Source organism: Megalobrama amblycephala, linkage group LG18 (assembly GCF_018812025.1).
Source record: "Megalobrama amblycephala isolate DHTTF-2021 linkage group LG18, ASM1881202v1, whole genome shotgun sequence".
NCBI classification, from domain to species: Eukaryota; Metazoa; Chordata; class Actinopteri; order Cypriniformes; family Xenocyprididae; genus Megalobrama; species Megalobrama amblycephala.
In genome coordinates this window covers 29415641-29436283 of record NC_063061.1, presented here as the reverse complement: position 1 = coordinate 29436283, position 20643 = coordinate 29415641, and the positions used below count along the sequence as shown (strand labels likewise).

At 36.3% G+C, this 20643-nt stretch overlaps 1 long non-coding RNA gene across 3 annotated transcripts; it reads left to right on the top strand.

Moving 5' to 3' along the window:
• Positions 1 to 827: 827 nt before the first annotated feature.
• LOC125252097 lies at positions 828 to 19538 on the top strand. 3 transcript variants are annotated; one of them, XR_007181150.1, is made up of 6 exons: positions 828 to 1207; positions 5936 to 6033; positions 7363 to 7462; positions 12333 to 12458; positions 15853 to 15921; positions 18797 to 19538. It is a non-coding gene; the product is annotated as an uncharacterized LOC125252097 (long non-coding RNA). The 3 variants fall into 3 exon arrangements; XR_007181149.1 differs by lacking the exon at positions 5936 to 6033 and having other exon boundaries at positions 15856 to 15921; XR_007181148.1 differs by lacking the exon at positions 5936 to 6033.
• The last annotated feature ends 1105 nt before the right edge of the window (positions 19539 to 20643 follow it).

Sequence of the window (20643 nt, the reverse complement as noted above, 5' to 3'; positions counted from 1 at the left end):
TCTCCTCCATATCACTTTAAAATATAGCATTCTGTGCAGAATTCAAATGGGTCCGATGCGTTTTGGGGTCTGCGCCGACTCTTTTGTCATGATCCGCTCTGTGCTAATGTGTCTCTGGACCAGAGCAGACTGTGTGAGTGCTGCTGCGACACTATCGTGAAACTAGACTTCATTCGCCTCAATGGAAAGCATATTTACACTGTCTGAATTGTTCTCTATCCCCTATATAGTGCACTATATGCCATTCACCACATAGAAAATAGTTAATGTGTGAACAAGTGACCGATTTCAGCCGCAGCTTCAGCGTCTCTTTTAATGTAAGGGGCGGGACGCTTTAGATTCTAGAGAGCATTTGATTGGACAGAAGATCTGATGAGAAGCTGAAGTCTTATATCTCCTAAATGCGAATTTTGTCATTGTTTTGGAACACCATCTTATTCAAAACCTTAAGGCTAATATATTCATAATAAAAGCTAAAAAACTTAAATTTTGATTTCAGGGGGACTTTAAAAAATAATTTTTTAAAGTGGCCACTATGATATTAAAAAGTATTTACTATATGTATAAATTAATTTTTGAATTTTTTTTTCACAAACAATGTTTGGTGGCTGTAGTAACAGTGCTTTTAATGAGAATGAATTAAGAGACGCAACTTCTGAGAGCGTTTTATAGCAAGTTAAAGCACAAACCGCTAAAATCCTCTCTGAGAAGTTGCTATTAAAGCACTGGTCCATAAATATTTGTAATGTAAATCAAAAGTGTAAAACCAAATAAAATTACTTAATATAAATAAAAAATGACCAAAATTGTCAAAATAGTCGTCCCTAATCTTGACACTTTCCTAGCATTTATGTTATAAACCACCACTGAAAACAGGAAGTGGCAGCCTCCTGGACAGACTTCCTCTTGTCTTGGTGCAGCTGCACTCAGCGATAGCATCCCTGCCAGTCGGTCCGTGTCTCTCCTGTCCAATTGTCCCCGCGGTCCCACAACGGGTCTGTGTCCAGACGTATGCGAGTGTGTGTCTGGCCGCATGGCGTGGCGCTGTGTCCTGTGGCCCTCTGCTCCCGTCATGTGAAGATGAATGGAACTCTGTCACTTGGGCCGGTCTTCAGAGGCCCGCGCTCTGCGTGAGGAAAGTGCCAGTCATTAACGGCGGAGGCAGGATGAAAAATGAGTTCATTTACGGACAAGTCCTGCGAGAAGGGTAACGTCAGCGCCGTCCGCTCCTTATCCACCCTCCCTCTTCGATCTCTCTTTTTCTCTCGCTCACTGTCTCTTTCAAATTCTCTCTGTTTAACTCTCCAACTGGGCACCGGAGGGAGGGAGAATTACTCAGCAGATTTTTGAACGAGTGGCAGGGAAGTGGCCTGCGGTAAGCGAGATGAGGAGAGATGGAGGAGGGGTGGGGAGGGTGACGGGATAAGACAGGGTGTTAATCAGACAGGGTTTTGCCAGATGAGAGCTTATCCCTTGCCTTTACAGCAGCAGTGCATGACATGGGCTGTCTACTTCACACCTTAGACATTATGGCCCAAAGCCACCTTTACAATCCACCCACGCTAGTGTCATGAGCACGACACGTCTTGTAAATCACCAATGGTCCACAGTCACAACTACTTAAACGTGAAATAGTTTATTAGGGATGCCAGTAGATTAAAATAACCACAATGATTTTTTTTCTTCTATTGTAATTAATAAATGTGCACTGCCCCTGGAAATTACCATTATTTTTTTTTATTTTATTTTATTTTATTTTATTTTATTTTATTTTATTTTATTATTTTATTTTATTTTATTTTATTTTATTTTATTTTATTTTATTAATATTTAATATTTTATTTATATTAATATTTACCATTTTACATGTTATACAAAGTAGGAAAACTGCACTTAAACAAGTATTATAGATTTAATTTAAAAGTAAATTAGCTCTTAAAAAGTATTTTCTCATCATTGACAAAGAACAGAACAAAACGGTGCAAGAAAAGAGTACAAAATAGGGCCTGAAACCCCTAAAAATGAATTTTTTTTGTTTTGTTTATTTGTGTTTTCTTTATTATCATTAATTATTTACAATTTTCAATGTTTTATTTACAGTTTAATATTGTTTTATGTCTCTAATATGTGTCTTAACCAGATGCTGACAAGGATGTTGAGAATAAACTCGTTAAATTTTAAGAAAAAAGTTGAGATAAAATGTTGAGAATAAACTCGTTAAATTACGAGAAAAAAAGTCATTAAATTTCGAGAAAAAAATCGAGATAAAATGTTGAGAATAAACTCATTAAATTATGAGAAAAAAGTTGTTAAATTACGAGAAAAATGTCGAGATAAAATGTTGAGAATAAAGTCATTAAATTACGAGAAAAAACTTGTTAAATTTTAAGAAAAAAGTCGAGATAAAATGTTGAGAATAAACTCGTTAAATTACGAGAAAAAACTCGTTAAATTTCGAGAAAAAAAGTTGAGATAAAATGTTGAGAATAAACTCGTAAATCATGAGAAAAAAGTCATTAAATTTCGAGAAAAAAATCGAGATAAAATGTTGAGAATAAACTCGTTAAATTATGAGAAAAAAGTCGTTAAATTACGAGAAAAAAGTCAAGATAAAATGTTGAGAATAAACTCATTAAATTATGAGAAAAAAGTCGTTAAATTACGAGAAAAAAACTCGTTAAATTTTAAGAAAAAAGTTGAGATAAAATGTTGAGAGTAAACTCGTTAAATTACGAGAAAAAACTCATTAAATTTTGAGAAAAAAGTCGATAAAATGTTGAGAATAAACTAATTAAATCATGAGAAAAAAAGTTGTTAAATTACGAGAAAAAAGTCATTAAATTATGAGAACAAATTCGTAATTTAACAAATTTGTTCTCGTAATTTAACAACTTTTTTCTCGTAATTTAATGACTTTATTCTCAACATTTTATCTTCGACTTTTTTCTCAAAATTTAACGAGTTTTTTCTCAAAATTTAACATCTTTAATCTCGAGATGGTTTTATTTTTTATTATTGCTTGGCCCTAATCCTCTTCCGTATCACAGTCTTTAAAATGTTAGTTCACCCAAAAATGAAAATTCTGTCATTATTTATCCACCCTCGAGTTATTCCAAATCTGTATCATTTCCTTTTTCTGTGAAGCACAAAAGAAAATATTTTGAATAATGTCTGTTCCGGTTCCCATTGACTTCCATTGTATTTTTTTGTCCATTCATCAAAAATCAGTGGGAATTAATACAATTAGAATGAATATTGTTATGACTAGGTGGATGCTTTCATTTGCTCTGCATGAAACGTTTGACAACCACTGTGCTTATACACTTTTAATTCCTTTTGAATCGATGCCAACAACATTATATGTAACAGAGATTATTTTATTGATATCACCAGGAATTAAATGACCCTTTGATTTTCTCGTAGCTGATATTTCATACTTGTTGAGCTCCATTAAACCAATTAAGTTCAGCCATGCAAAAAAATGCAAAGGTGCACAAAGTAATTTTTTGTTCATGTTTATCTGGCTTTGTAATCGAAAAGGGGATTACCAAGATAAAGTGAGAAGAATTCAGCTGGTCATGTGATCTTAACATGGTGGCCATCATGAAAGGATAAAGAGCACCTTATAAAGAGCAAAACAGCTTTTTCTAGGCTTCTGATATGGCAGAAGTCTTCATCTCATGGGCGCGTACTTCACTTTACATGTTTGTCAAAAGTACTGTTTCTTTCTTTCAGTGTACCACATTTTATGTAGAAATACTGCACTTTTAAAAGTCCAATGTAGATAAAATAAAGTAGCTGTCAAAATGGCTTATCTCATCACTGACAAAGAACAGAATGAAACAGCGATGTTCCATGAAATGGATACAAAATAGAGCATGGTACTCTTAAAAAATGAAATACTTTTGTATTTTTCAAAAAAAGAAAAGAAAAAAGAAAGTCAATGAACCTTTCAGGTGCTAGTTCACCCAAAAATTTAAATTCTGTCATTATTTACTCCCCCTCAAGTTGTTCCAAACCTGTATACGTTTCTTTGCTCTGCTGTACACAAAGGAAGATATTTGGAAGAATGCTTGTAACCAAGCAGATCTCACCCCCCATTGACTACCATAGTAGGAAAAAAATACTATAGCCGCGCAGGAAATTTCCCCAGGAACTAGGGACTTTGGGGTGGTACTCGGTGTGTTCCGACCGCAGGAACCAGGGTCTAAATGAAGTTCCGAGTAAAAATTTCCCCCTCAGAAAGTCCCTGAGGTAGTACTTTTCCAAAGTTCACTTCGGAGGTGGGACATGGGTGCTGAACTTGCTGATTGGTTGAGTTCACACAGCATTTGCATCATTTTGATTGGTTGACTTCGCCTTTTGACCGCCTTTTATGTTCGCAACTGGTTCACAAATCTGCTCTTAATGGATCAAACTTGTTGAAATTTACAAGATTTAAAAATGAACAAGATCATATCCAATCATAGCGCGATGGAGGCATTGCCTCCTCTCACGTGACTTTCCCCCATTCATTCTCAATTACCCCTCATCAAACTCACCGCACTCTTTAGGGGGTCTGTTGAAACTCAATAGGATCAGGGGAGGCAAGCCTCCCGCTGTAACTTTACCCATGAGTGTCGCTGTAGGACAGTGTTACTTTAGAAAAACGAGTGATATACACCTTTAATAACATTTTGTAATATTTGTGCTGTTTTATTTTTGTAATATTGGATTTCTCATCCAATGTTTTTTGAGGAGACACTACCTTCCTGATTTATATGTATAGGGCCTAGATATATAACACATAAAATACAGCTCTCTCTTCTAATGTCAAATAAATGTAACACATTTACAGTGTTAAATAAGTTACTAATAAAATAACATAATACAGAAGATGGGATCTTGCTTTTCACACTTTCTATTCACAGCTCAGGCTTGATGTGTGCACATGTTCCCATCAATACGAGCTGTCAATTGATGTTTTGCTATATTACTTGAAGCTGAGTCTCAGAGACCTGTGGGGCTTCCCTGTCCTGTAGTGACCCAATCAAAAATATTTACGATCCATCATGGTCCTTTTTATTAGATTGTGGTTTGAGATTTCACCCTGCCAGAAGGTCTCATTGATATAGTAGTGAGTAAAAAAACCTGAAAGATATTGAAAACTGTAGCTGCACTGTGTGGAAGGACGTTTCGCCATTGTGTAGTTGTAAGTCATCCGTTGTTTGGTCTTTTAACAATCTCTATATGCTTTCCATTTCCATTAGTCACTCTCTGCAAAAGCATCTTGTATTATCAAAGCTTAATAAACACTGTAGGCCTATACTATATGGCAGCTTTTTATGCCTGCTCTCAGATAGGGCTACACAACGCACATCAACTTTGTTGAAATAAGTAAGACTTGGTAATGAATCATGATTTCTGTGTGAAAATCCACGGTTAGTGAATGTGTGTGCGTCAGAGAGAGAAGGTGGGGGTGTGAAGACTTTGATAATCCACTGCAATAATAAGACACCTTTTAAAAGGTAGCGAAGTGAAGACAGAAAGAAGGTGTGTTGGGTTTTGTGCGTGCTGCTGTTCCTGTGTAATTTAATTTTATACATCATAAACGGCAGTGAGCTCTGTAGTCAGGCGTGTTCCACCACTGTGGCGGAAGCTATAAATTAAAGAAGAACGTTTTCTCTGCTCTGAACCCTGCTTTTTTCGCCCTTAGATGGAGAGGAAGTGAAAAGTGAGAGAGAACAACAGAAACGTATTAATGCAGAACGATGGTGCTTAGTTTTCAAAATGAATGAAGGAGAATGGAGATGAAGGAGATCTGTTGCAAAAACTTGGCTTTCCAAATACAGACTCTGTGACTCTCATCATAATATATTCATGAATCCTGACTGCATTTAATTTTATGATTCTCTTTCATATAGCGTGACTCCTCTCATTTAAAATCTCTTTGTAGAGTGATCCAGTTTACGAATGAATCATACCCACATACTGCAGCGTCTCACCAAGAACGAGCTTACGATTTATTCCTGAGACAGAAGGAAAAATATAAAGGTAAAGGAGAGTGGGGTAAGATGTGCCGCCCCCTAAATCTAGCAAACTGTGCATAATTTTTGTCATGTCACCGTATATTCCTATCATTTACAGCTGCCTGTATTTTTTTTTATTTTTTTATGCTAAAAATGTTTTTGCATGTCAAAGTCAATTTTCTACATGACAGGTAAAATTAATTTAATGCCAAAGCACATTTTCCAGATCTAAAATTATAAATCGTGCTGAACCACGATGTGTAAAACCATGCAAATTATTTGGATAAAGACTAGCTGTAAATTACTAAACGGGAGCATTTTCTCAAAAAGTTAGCTGTGGCGTGAAGTGTAAAAGATAGTTTGGGGGTAAGCTGTGCCATTAGCTTATCTAATAGTGATATTGACCTTTTCCTCCAAATGCAGGAAATCCTGTTACAAAATGTTGAATAATATTTCATTTTATTTAAATATTCAGACCCACTTTAACTGCATAGTAGTTAAAGACACCTAATATAAGATGGGACCTTCACAACACTATACGTTTTTTTTTTTTTTACTTGTTCCTTTAGATTTGGACATGAGCAAAAGTAATTTTGTCCAAGTAGGTGATTTGTTGATACTTAATCTGTTAATTTCAACAAGTTTGATCCATTAGAGCAGATTTGTGAACCAGTTGCGAACATAAAAGGCGGTCATTATTGACATTTTCAGGGTAATCTGTCAATCACAGTAACATGGAGGCACTTTTAGCCTGTTTTCACTGTTTTTGCTGTTGTAATTTGTTGTCATATTTATTTAGTTTTATTTTTGTACTGATGATTAATTTCTCATCCTAATTTTGTGAGGTACTGTCTCCTTGACCACCTCTGAGAAATCATTTTATAAACTTTTATAAGCTGCAGGATAGAAAGTAGCATTTAAATCTATTTCCCTTTTTTAATTAATAATCGTGGTAGTGAGAAGCGCGTCTCTCTGCTTAATGACCGAGCGCTGGGGAATCCTCTGTGCTATCTCCAATTTCTGCTATCTACTGGAGGTCCACATTAAACGTTAATGGGATGTCAACTATTGATTATAGTGTAAATAACCTACATTACAATACAGAGGCCTTTGATTTTCTTTTACCTCTCATTACACCTCTTCTCTAGTTGCCTTTTATGGTGCCATTTTCTTTTTTCTTTTTTACCCTCATCTGCTTTATTTTTTATAACTCTTTTTCTCTCAGGTGTTTTGCCTGATACTTTTCGACCTGTCGAAATATTTTGCATTTTGGAGAGAATATCTTTGAAGATTTCGCTCTCCTGCTGTGCTGTGTATTGACATCTCTCAACGTTTTTTTGTCCTCTCACCTCAGATTAAAGAAATATGTTGGGCTCTTTTAAACTTCACGTCTCTGGATGGCATCCAAGTCCTGCTGTCAATTACCACTGACACTCATTTTGATTCACCCCTAAGTGAGTATATGCTTCAAAAACGTTGCAGTGAGTACACTTATAATGGAAGTTCAGTGTGCAAGTGGGCAGCTCTGTGAATAAATGTGTAAAATATGCAGTTATCACACACTGTTTCATATAGAAGCCCCTTTATGCCCAGAATTAAATTAAAACAATGTAGATAAGGTTTAAAATAAAAATTAAGTCACACTATGAGATACAAAAGACACAAAAGGAGATATAAAGTCAAAATTACTTTGGCCATAACACTAAAACATTACACAGCATTGGCACAAGACTGGTGTGATAGAGCTTACACTTTTATGTGACTAATAATATCTTTCAGTCATTTACATTTATTTATTTACAGGGTTGGGGAGTAACGGAATACATGTAAGTATATAGTACGGAGTTACGTAATCAGGATACAAAATTCCAGTAACTGTAATTCGTTACAGTTAAATCAAAAAACGTAGTAATCAGATTACAGTTACATTTTGAAAAAAGGGTGAATACTGTCAGGATTGCAGTGGTTTCATTTAAAACTAAATAAATCATTATTTTGCCATTATAACACCATATTAAACGCTGCTTGATTAGACAGTAGTTCCTGGTTCTGTTGCCAGTGATGACTCACGTGAGCCACCCGCTGGAGCATGCGCAAATAACACCCGTCTACGATCTCCTCGGATGCAGATTGGAACACTGCTGCTAGTTGAAACGATGTTGCCTACGGGAAAAAACGCTTTCAATTCTTGGAAATTTCACTGCTATTTTGTTTTCAAAGAAGAAAATGCAAACTCTGCCTTCCAGCTACGAAAACACCTTCTTTATCAAAGTACTAAAAAAATAATCTGTAATACCATACTGTAGCCACTAGATGTCTGTATAGCCCTGAAAATTTAAAAAAAAAAAATAATTATATATTTATATATATATATATATATATATATTCAGGGCTGTGTATTCCCAAGTTGTGGAAATGAGACATGATTGCTTAGTTTTAATAGGTTTTAAAAGTAACCAAAATGCTAAACATTAAAATTAAAGCAGAACAAACATGAACAGAAATGTTTAATCCGAGCTTGTTCAGTTTGGTTATAATCTGATGTCACTTTTATATTTTTAAACTCTAAACAACAACAATAATGATAACATTGCAATAGATAATTTATCAGATTGTTGAGACCCATTCAAAAGTATGGAACGTGTAACATTTAAAAACTTGCAGAAATTGAGAATAAATAATTAAAATTAAATTTCTTTATATATGTGACCTTGAAGTAATCCAAAAGTAATCAGATTACATTACTTTCATATTGTGGTACTTGGATTACGTTACTAAACACTTTTTTTATTAAGTAATTTGTAACTGTAACAGAATACATTTTTAAAAGAACCCTCCCAAGCCTGTTTATTTATTTATTTAGCAGATGCATTTTTACATATATTTATGCACTATAAAAATAATATGACCAATAAGTAATGTCAGTGTGTTTTTACATTACTTCAACTCATCAAAATAAGTTAAGCAATTTTCAACTTATACAAGTTATACAAGATTCAACTCATTTTTTTTAAAGTCAGTTTAATATATTTTAAGTTGAAATGACTTGTACAGGAGCAACTTTTACAGTGTAAGCGACTTACAAATGAAGAACATCATAATTTTTCATGAGAGAGCAATGTCTGTGGCAATTAAAAATTAAAAAAAGAAAAGTCATATGGACTACTTTTTTCATCCTTTTTGGAACTTGACAGCCATAAGTCTCCATTTTTGTGCATTGTATGTAAAAAAGAGCAGCGTGAATAGTGTGACAAACATATCCTTTTGTGCACTACAGAAGAAAGACTTCAATTTTTTGGGGTGTTAAACTAATTTTTAAAGTTGAAAATACTGTAGAAAATACTGTATTGAATTTTTAAGAAAAATGTATTTATTTATTGCAATAAAATTTATATATATTTAAGTTATTCGTATATTAAAGCTGCTGTCCGTAACTTTTTTTGGTTAAAAATTATTCAAATTCAATTTTTGAGCATGTACATAACCACCCAGTATTCAAAACGGTAAGCTTGTAATAATGTTTTATAATTCGGGTGGTACTTGTGGGTTTTCGCGGGAAATTTGAGCATGTTGCCGTTTGTCTTTGTATCATTGCATCACGTCTGTTTACATAAAGAACGAGTCCCAGCTAGTAGGCTATATCGCATGTGAGGCGGATCATTTATAGCCTTTTCTCACAGCAGCTGCAATAATTAAACTTATCATTTTGATGGCAGATTGTATGGTATGACAAATTAACGTTAGAGATTAGACTGTGGAGAAATTGAAATCTACAGGTAACGCTAATACACACTAAATACACAGTCACGCAATGCTGATGTTGTTAACATTATAATAATTTGCAAGGTTTGACGTGATATGAGCTAAACGATCATTAGATTTAATCACCATTGGCAGCGCGATTTACTGTAATGCTTTTTTTGCTAGTGGGGCAAAAAATACAAAGGTAATATTTAAAATATATAACTTTTTATTTTTATATTCAGTGATTTTAAGTCATTCTTCCCCCTCATATCTCTCTCTCTCTCTAGTGTGGTGGCATTAGCGGAGCAGCTGTGCTTGGTTGCTGTGTGTCAGTGCTTGGTGGCCTGCTATGCAGTACAGAGACACAATGGCATAAATGATTATTTATGATCTGTCACCTTGCATCTCCAGACCTATCAGCACAGAGATTCATTAGTGTAACAGACTGTGTGCCACATGTGCGCACACTCACACACACATGCTACAGTACGGCTCCTCAGGCCCGTACCTTCTTGTTTGCATGATCAGTGCTGTATTCAGTAATTGTTCTTAATCACCTCATGCTCTCAGCTTTCTGGAAACGATTGAAGGCCTAATAATTTAGAGCTGATTCCATAATATAACATTTGTCTGATGGAATCAGCTCAGACGCTAATAAATGACAAAATCTGACACTCCTCCATATATCCGGATGTAATGATAGGGCTGAAGACGTCTCTCATTTGCCACTGAGACATTTTCAAACATGAAATTAATGACAGAAGGTTGCTCACGTGACCATCTCCAGCGGAGCTCAGCTCATTTGAAGTTCACATACAGTATGTTGTTATCTCTCACTGTTTGCTGTTGTGCTTCGGATGAATTCTCGAACATTCTTTCAGGGATCACTGAGTATTCCATTAAAGCCAGTGTACCAGAATAAACAGAGACCCTCAGATACTAAAATGGGATTTCTTGGAACTTTAGATATTCCAGTCATAATCAAACCTTTTTTTTTTTTTAAATGTTGAACTGATGGCTGAATGACTATCTATGTCGAACTGAAGAGTATCATGCAATAGAGCTCTACAGTAGGGTTGCGTTCATTGATTTTCTCCATAGAGAGACTGACTTTGATGATAACATAACCTTTCAAAACAGACCTACCATGAGTGTTGTAAAAAATGTACACCAGAAAAAACACATTTTCCTGAAGAAAGATTCACAACACAAGCTCAGAAGCAGCTGCTCAATCCATAAAGCATTGTGAATGGCGTAATCTATTCAGTTTTCCCCTATACTACAATTAATTATATATATATATTTCTAATTATACATTTATTTCAATACTTTGCAATAAATGTAAAGGTGAAATACTGTATTTCATTTCTGTCCCATTAGCAAACTATAAATTATTTAAATAACAATTATTTATTAGTTGGGCATTTAATATATAGTGCTTTTTATATTTATATTCAATGACTTTAAATAAGTAGTACCATTATTTCGGATTCACAGTGCTTTATTGGATGAGTAGTTGATTTCTTCATAAATTAATTTAGTCTTGTACCTTGGTCTTTTTTCTACATTTTTATGTAATTTTTTTGTTTCAAATTTGTTGGGATTAATGCTGCAACTGGTTGATTTGGTTCATTGGTTAGTTGAACAAATTTTTAATATCCTATGGAGAAACTGAATTCGAAAAAATACTTGCTAAAAGTAGGTGGTCACTGGCTTTCCCAGTATTGCACAACCTTTTTTTCCAATGATGCAAATTTCCGAGAAGCATTTCATGGCAGAAGGCTCTATTTTTGTCACATCCATGACAAAAAGGCCAACTAAACTGACAGCAGATGCCACCTTCACCATCCTGAGCCAGCTCGCCTGCTGTCGTTATCGAATTCAATAAACTTCTCAGAAACAAGCCTCCCATTATTATTCTAATACCTTGATTAGACAAAATGCTTGCAATAAGGTTGGCCACGATTGATTGTCTGTTTGCTCTTTGAGCGAGGACAGGCCGTTTCAAAGCGGGAGACGTGGAGCCTGGTCCGAACAGTCTTTTGAATAGAGAGACATTGTCTGAGGCTATTATCCTCACGTAGCGTTGCACGTACAACAAACATGCGCAACAACCGTGGCGATGGAGGAAAGTCCCTTTCACTGAGAGAGCGAGATAAGAGAGGCTGCCTTTGCTTTGGCTTTATCACTCCACGGCCCAGACAATGGAGTGAATTTCAAAGGAGCAGAAACAGGGGAGTTGTCCATTTTGCACACAGTTATCATCCTCGCACGTTCACCACTTTGTTGAAAATGGAAAGGAAAAGCAGGATAAAAATTAGAAAGAGAACAAGCAATGGACTTTAGAGGCCTCCCATGCCCTCTTGCTGTGATTGTTTGGGGGGGGGGGAAGAAATGAAGGGAGTGGGAAATCAAAACAAAAGACAAAAAGATGCCATGGCCATCAACTGGACTGTCTCCCTATTTAAAAAGCCCTTTGAGTCTGATAGAGAGAGAAAGAGAGGAATAGATAGAGTGGGGAGAGTCCCGAGAGAGAAGCCAGATAATGAAAACTCTTATCTGTCGTTCTCATTGTACCAGGCCAAGGCGATGAGAGAGACTGGTAAAGGAGGAAGCTTCATAACTGTGGACCGTTCCATCGCCTGGAGGGTATGGGGGGAGAAAGAGAGGCTTGGCAGGAGGGCCTGAGCGTGTAATTAAAGCAAGGTAGGAAGAAAAGCACCTCTGAAACAGCAGCGGAAAGCTGAGGAGAACACACACCAACCAAGAAACAAATGATTTTGAACTTGTCAATCAAAATGACCAAACTTAATAGCCACTTTAGAGCAAAATAAGCCTTCACCCAGTGGTTCTCAATCCTGCTCTGCATGTTTTATATGTCTCTATTATTCAACACACACGAGTCAGATCATCAGCGAGAGAGAGAGATAGAGAGAGAGCATCATGAACTGTGTTCCGATTGACAGGGTCCCTACTCCCTACTACTTGAAGTTAACTTCACTTCGGAACAACAATTTGCGGATTTGCACTACGCCACTTCCTGCAACATCATCACACGCAGACTCCAGTAGGGCTTATTAGAGAAGTTTGAGGTATGATATAAATAAACTTCTGTAAATAAATACAGTAAACATTTCCTTACTTTCATTTAGTATGCATGTACTAAATGAACACAAGTACACAAACATGACAGTTCGGTACAGGTTCGATACAGCAGGGGGGAGAAAACTAAGCATAAAATTTCTTCTTTTTTTCTTTTTTTTTTTTAAACAGTGGTTTATTGAACAAATTATGTCTCTTTCTTTAAATAATTTCAATTATAATTAACATTTTCTTAAGGATAAAAAAAAATCTCAGCTAATACTGCACTATATATAGGGAGCCCTTTCTTGCACATTATTATAATATTAAAGGTTACAATTAACAACAGAGTAACAACTAGTAAATTCAGTTGCTATTTATTTTTAGACATAATGATTAACACTCAAATAATAATAATAAAACATGTAAATGGCAGATAAGGCAGATTTTACATTAACTTCTAAATCTAATTATAAACTTATTTTTCAATTATTTTTCTACTCCAATTCATTTTTGAAATATGATCATTTACACAGTATATATATACAGTGGGTACGGAAAGTATTCAGACCCCCTTAAATTTTTCACTCTTTGTTATATTGCAACCATTTGCTAAAATCATTTAAGTTCATTTTTTTTCCTCATTAATGTACACACAGCACCCCATATTAACAGAAAAACACAGAATTGTTGATATTTTTGCAGATTTATTAAAAAAAGAAAAACTGAAATATCACATGGTCCTAAGTATTCAGACCCTTTGCTCAGTATTTAATAGAAGCACCCTTTTGATCTAATACAGCCATGAGTCTTTTTGGGAAAGATGCAACAAGTTTTTCACACCTGGATTTGGGGATCCTCTGCCATTCCTCCTTGCAGATCCTCTCCAGTTCTGTCAGGTTGGATGGTAAACGTTGATGGACAGCCATTTTTAGGTCTCTCCAGAGATGCTCAATTGGGTTTAAGTCAGGGCTCTGGCTGGGCCATTCAAGAACAGTCACGGAGTTGTTGTGAAGCCACTCCTTCATTATTTTAGCTGTGTGCTTAGGGTCATTGTCTTGTTGGAAGGTAAACCTTCGGCCCAGTCTGAGGTCCTGAGCACTTTGGAGAAGGTTTTTGTCCAGAATATCCCTGTACTTGGCAGCATTCATCTTTCCCTCGATTGCAACCAGTCGTCCTGTCCCTGCAGCTGAAAAACACCCCCACAGCATGATGCTGCCACCACCATGCTTCACTGTTGGGACTGTATTGGACAGGTGATGAGCAGTGCCTGGTTTTCTCCACACATACCGCTTAGAATTAAGGCCAAAAAGTTCTATCTTGGACTCATCAGACCAGACAATCTTATTTCTCAACATCTTGGATTCCTTCAGGTGTTTTTTTAGCAAACTCCATGCGGGCTTTCATGTGTCTTGCACTGAGGAGAGGCTTCCGTCGGGCCACTCTGCCATAAAGCCCCGACTGGTGGAGGGCTGCAGTGATGGTTGACTTTCTACAACTTTCTCCCATCTCCCGACTGCATCTCTGGAGCTCAGCCACAGTGATCTTTGGGTTCTCCTTTACTTCTCTTACCAAGGCTCTTCTCCCCCGATAGCTCAGTTTGGCCGGATGGCCAGCTCTTGGAAGGGTTCTGGTCGTCCCAAACGTCTTCCATTTAAGGATTATGGAGGCCACTGTGCTCTTAAGAACCTTAAGTGCAGCAGAAATTTTTTTGTAACCTTGGCCAGATCTGTGCCTTGCCACAATTCTGTCTCTGAGCTCTTCAGGCAATTCCTTTGACCTCATGATTCTCATTTGCTCTGACATGCACTGTGAGCTGTAAGGTCTTATATAGACAGGTGTGTGGCTTTCCTAATCAAGTCCAATCAGTATAATCAAACAAAGCTGGACTCAAATGAAGGTGTAGAACCATCTCAAGGATGATCAGAAGAAATGGAGAGCACCTGAGTTAAATATATGAGTGTCGCAGCAAAGGGTCTGAATACTTAGGACCATGTGATATTTCAGTTTTTCTTTTTTAATAAATCTGCAAAATTGTCAACAATTCTGTGTTTTTCTGTCAATATGGGGTGCTGTGTGTACATTATTGAGGAAAAAAAATGAACTTAAATGATTTTAGCAAATGGCTGCAATATAACAAAGAGTGAAAAATTTAAGGGGGTCTGAATACTTTCCGTACCCACTGTGTATATATATATATATATATATATATATATATATATATATATATTTGTTATTATAATTTATAACAATATAATGAATATATAAGCTAATATTGGGCATATATTAAGTGAAATGCTCCCCTCTAGAGTTCATTTCTCCAGTGAACTAACATGCTGTGGACACTAAATGACTTGCCTGAGGTAAATGTAATGTTATGTGAGATATTATTCTCAAGCTGTTTAACTGATGTCTTTCCGCGGTTGAAACTGGTTGTGAGAGATTACACATAGGGTGCTTCTCAATTCTTATTTGTGCATCCTTGTTTCCTTTCCTCGCTTCCTTTCCTCACGTCTTAGCTCCACCCCTTCAGAATGCGAAGGAAGGACACAAGGAAAAGACTCGAGGATGGAGGAATTGAATCAAGTGTAATGATATCCTCGCTCCTTTTAGCGTCACTTTAAAGCGTCATCAGCTGCACTCGAGGGATCTACCCACATGTTGATAAAGTTTGGTTATTTAAAAAAAATATAATATATTAATAAAGCATGATGCCCCATTGATATACCTGAAGTTTATTTAAACTGCAAAAGTAAAGCATACATTTAAATTATTGTGACAGATATGAAAGGGGAGGAGAATGTATACGTGTGTCACGTTTCTCGACGAGAAAGTCTTCCGCAAAGGATACACCTGTGTGAGGAAACCAGGAGGGATATTGAGAATCACCCGTAAACAAGATCGTCTGTTCTTCTTCTGCACTTTTTCCTGTTGTGGTGGTTAGCAAACAGCATTGAATTACTGTGCTCGCCCCCTTCTGGATTGGAGTTTGGATTAAACCAGATGTTTTTTCCCCCAGCAGTTAATTAAAGCAAGCAAAAAACCACTTTGAACACCTGGCAACCATCCACAACATTGTAGTATCATGGTGAGTTTACACTTTTCTTCAGGTTTACATTGTAAAAATGTAGTTTATGAAAGTCTGTGACTGGAATAATCAATTTAAATGTTTTCTTGATGAATAAATGTATGTGTGTGTGTGTATGTATATATATATATATATATATATATATATATGTTACATTTAAATTATTACATTTATTGCAATTAATTAATATTATACAACAACATTTACGAATAATTTTGTTTCTGTTTTTATGACAGTGTGGCTAACACCAAGTTTCAAGAGTTTAATTTTAATAACATTATCTAACTTGTAGTAACATTTTCACAAAGTCATAGATATATGGCTAATTTTTTAAGGGCAAGTTGCTTTGTGATACTTACTCAATACTCAATACACATTCCCACAACAGTCTGTCCATAGCATCACTGCATTCTGCATTCATTGTGGCAGAAGGGAGCTGGTCTGGTTCTGTGGACCCAGTGGGATGTTCTATAGCATCAAGGCAATGAAAAGCACTCTCGCATCGATCTGTAATGAAATGCCATTCTGTACTCATCTCCTCCCTTAGACATATTATTCTCCTATATATTGATTCGACATTCGTTCTCGTCCTCGGGTGCGTTCCCTGCGTAGCTCTGTAATAGTGTGGGCCGGACAGTAAACGTGAGTTATCTGCTTGAGTCCCATCTATACATACACATCAGCTGCTGTTCAAACGGCCTGGGAATCTGTTAATGGCATCCGCAGCGAGACCATGCATTTCAGCCTTAAATAGACTTTGCATTACAAATCGCAGAAGCCTTTGGGCCTCTGTATAAATTTACTTAACTAGTTGTTGAAGAATGGGTTGTATATTTTATTTAAAGCACCATCTTAACTTCCTCTCTGGATGGAAAGGCAGCAGTTAATGGCTTTCAAAGCCATCAGTAGAGATTGTTCTCATGGCTTTGCGGTTACTGCAGATCCGTCTCCAAGTTTTGTTGAGTACTGTGTAGTCTGATGCTAATAGTGTTTTAAAGGGAAATACTGCCATTTCAAGTGGACCACGGGGGAAAAAACCCTGAATTTCCAGCGTATTCAAATGATACTACTGATATTGGGCTTAGTGTTTTGCTTTGACATCTCTCAGCTAAGGGCTTTTTCATGGACTTTCAATGTTCATGTATTTCTTCATGCAGCTCTTCTTATTGAAATGAAAGAGAATGAGGAGTGGGACTCAAATGAATGACCAAAAAAAGCCCATAAATTTGTTCATATGACTCATGCACTATATTTCCAGGTCTTCTGGATAACTTTTTGAAAGGAACATGTCAAAACTACCACAACCAGATGACTGAATCAGAGAACCCAATGAGCTGATTAGTAAATTAATGTGAAGTTTGTGAACTGGATAAACTGATTCATTGACTCAAAAGAATTATTCATTCAGGAGTTGTTACTTTTCTCAAGAAGACGCAAAGAAAGTTAGGGAAGATGTCAAGATCAAACCTGCAAACTCGTCCCCTTTTCACCCATCTTATGTTTTTGTTCAGACCAATTATATATAACACACTGTACATAACTTATTTGGCCGAAATGTGATGTTTATCATTTTATAAAACTTTTTATTTTTTTTCAAAATTAGTATTATTTGAACTGTAAAGTTGTTTAAATAATCATTTTGCAGTCAAGTCAAGTCACCTTTATTTATATAGTGCTTTTTACAATGTAGATTGTGTTAAAGCAGCTTTACATTGATAACTGGTACATTATTTTGGCTGCACAGCAGCTCTTGAAGAATAGTGTCAATGCAGGCAGATCAAAGCACTGTTGAATATCAAATGTCAAGTCAAATGTCAAGTGTCCCCAACTAAGCAAGCCAAAGGCGACAGCGGCAAGGAACCCAAACTCCAACAGGTGACATCAGGTGGCAAACAAGTTGCAATTAGGTGTAAAAATGGAGAAAAAACCTTGGGAGAAACCAGGCTTAGTTGGGGGGCCAGTTCTCCTCTGGTGAACAGTGCTTTGTTACGACGCAGATTGCTATCATAAGTCTGATAGGATCGCAACATTCAAAGTATTTATTTCAGTTCCATCCAGTTGAGGATCATATTCATCACGCCGGTATGGACGGTTTGTTGAGGAACTATGCTAATGGCTGTCATGTCGATGAGGCCTTCACAGTGGATGATCTAGTTGACTCGATCTCTGCTGATACTTCAGGGCTGCATTGTGGTCGTGTCAAGGTGTAGGTCCTTGCTCCCGGATCCGGTTGACTACGGTAAACCTCGGGATAAACAGAAAGACTAATATTAACGTAGATGCCATTCTTCTTCTGATGTAATGCGTACATCTGGTGTTATAGGAAGGCTGACCTAATTTATGCAGCCTAATAATCCTTTAACGGATTTGAAAATATAAATTGATAATGTGTTATGTGTATGCCAGGTAAGAGGGAAGCGTTTTTAGTCTAGATTTAAACTGACAGAGTGTGTCTGCTTCCCGAACAATGCTAGGAAGATTGTTCCAGAGTTTAGGTGCCAAATAGGAGAAGGATCTACCGCCTGAATTTTGATTTTGATATTCTAGGTATTATCAGTTGGCCTGAATTCTGAGATCGCAATAGACGCGAAGGTCATACCGTTTAGGATATTACTAAGGAAATTGGTGTTTCAGAATGTTGCTACCTAAACAAACATGTAGTTCTATTCTAATATAAGAAATTTCCAAAACGATTCCAAGAATTTTTGAGAATAAACTTGCCTGCAAGATTTTCAGTGAATGGTGACTTCAATTTCTGGATGTTTTCCAAATCTATCATATGCCTTAAGATGATTATGACCGAATGAGTCGTATGGACTGCTTATATTATATTTAAAAGATATTTGCCTAAACTTTCTCTTTTTGTGTTTTACAGGTTTGGAATGAGATGAAGGTTGCGATTAATCATGTAGGCAGTAAAACGAATCTCCACCGCAAGACTTCATTTTCCCTTGTCCGGCTGATTGTTAATTTGATCCTATTGATTCCTAATTTAGAGAGTGCTGTCAGGGTCACGTCCTCTCCTGACCAGTAGTACAGGCCCTCGTGGAGTACGGTACCCATGAACAACTCTGTGGGACAGAGTGATTATGAATAATAAACAAATACGCACAAACAACGCCCACGTTCTCAACCTTTCTGCATCGCCCCTGCAGCGCAGCAGCAGTCACAAATAAATACACTGTGCTGTTGCATAGTCTGACTCATCTGGTTGAGTCAGCGCTCAATTTGTAAGCAAACCAGGTCAGAAACTGAGATCTGTAAATGCAGAGTGGTGGTTGGGCCTTGATTGCTAAAATGATTGTCAGTGTAAGGTTAAGTGATCAAGACTAGCTCATAACCATTTGAGAGGAAAAAAAAAAAAAGCTATATCTTGACACACCAAGCCAGACATATTGTCCATACTGTATAAGGAGTTCAGTATATGTACACTACTTTTCAAATGTTTAGGGTTGGGTTTTTTAATGTTCTGAAAGAAGACTCACCAATTTTGCATTTATTCTGATAAAAATACAGTAAAATTAGGAATATTGTAAAATATTATTGCAATTTAAAATAACTATTTTCTATTTTAATATATTTTAAAATGTAATTTATTCCTGTGATGCAAAGCTGAATATTCAGCATTACTCCAGTCTTCAGTGTCACATGATCCTTCAGAAATCATTGTAATATGCTGATTTGTTGCTCAAGTAACATTTCATATTATTATAAATGTTAAAAAAAAAATAAATAAAAAATAATTCAGCATTCTTTGATGAATAGATGGTTCAAAAGAAGAAGATTTAAAAAATTTTCTAACAATGTGAAAAAAATCTTACTGACCCATTTTGAACTTAACATTGTATTTTTGTTTAACACATTTTCATTTTTCATTCTTGTTGAAGACCCCTGCTCTGTTGTTCTGATCCCTAGATGTGTGAGTGGCCTCTTTTATGTATAAATCTATGAGATACAGTATTTTGCTCATTTTATGAGAACAATAAATCTGATCATTTCAAAAAGTAATAGCACACCTCTTCCCAATAGCACACATGATTTTAGGTATCATTCATGTCCGTGGCACAAAACAGCACTAAGTTTTTGTGCAGAATGATAATAATAAGAACAAACCATAATAATAGTGATGCTCGCTTTAGGTTTATTTTGTGGAATTAGGATTTGGTGATTCATCTGAAGGCAGCATTGCAGGACTGATTAGAATAGTGGGATAATAAATATAGAAAGTTGGGAAGGGAAGGTTATAATGACTGCTAGTCTTTCTTAATACACTTTCTTTGGGATGTATTTGATAAGTTTAGCGATAATCAAACAAGCATCTCATTCTCTTTCCATCCCGACAGATTTACTTGTGAGCAACAAAAGACAGATACAGTATAAACAATGAAATCACCTCTAAGAAAACTGGGGTCCCAAAATGATGATCACCTCCATCTTTCTTCTGATTCAGCCTCTGCTATTCCCTTTCTGTCTGCTAAGTGGCTCTGCAGCCCAAGATATCACACAGTGGCCACTCTCTCTCCCCCTCGATTTCTCCATGTCTCCAGCTTTCGTCTCACATTGCTTATAATGAGAATTGAATTGTTCAGAAAGGGAAAGCTGTGACCAGCATTGAATATAGTTATAAATATACAGCTCCTCTGATTATTATGGTGATAAACAATGTTTGTGGGCTTTGCTTCCGGTAAGTTTTCAAATGATTCTTGCTCTCTTGTGGTTTAT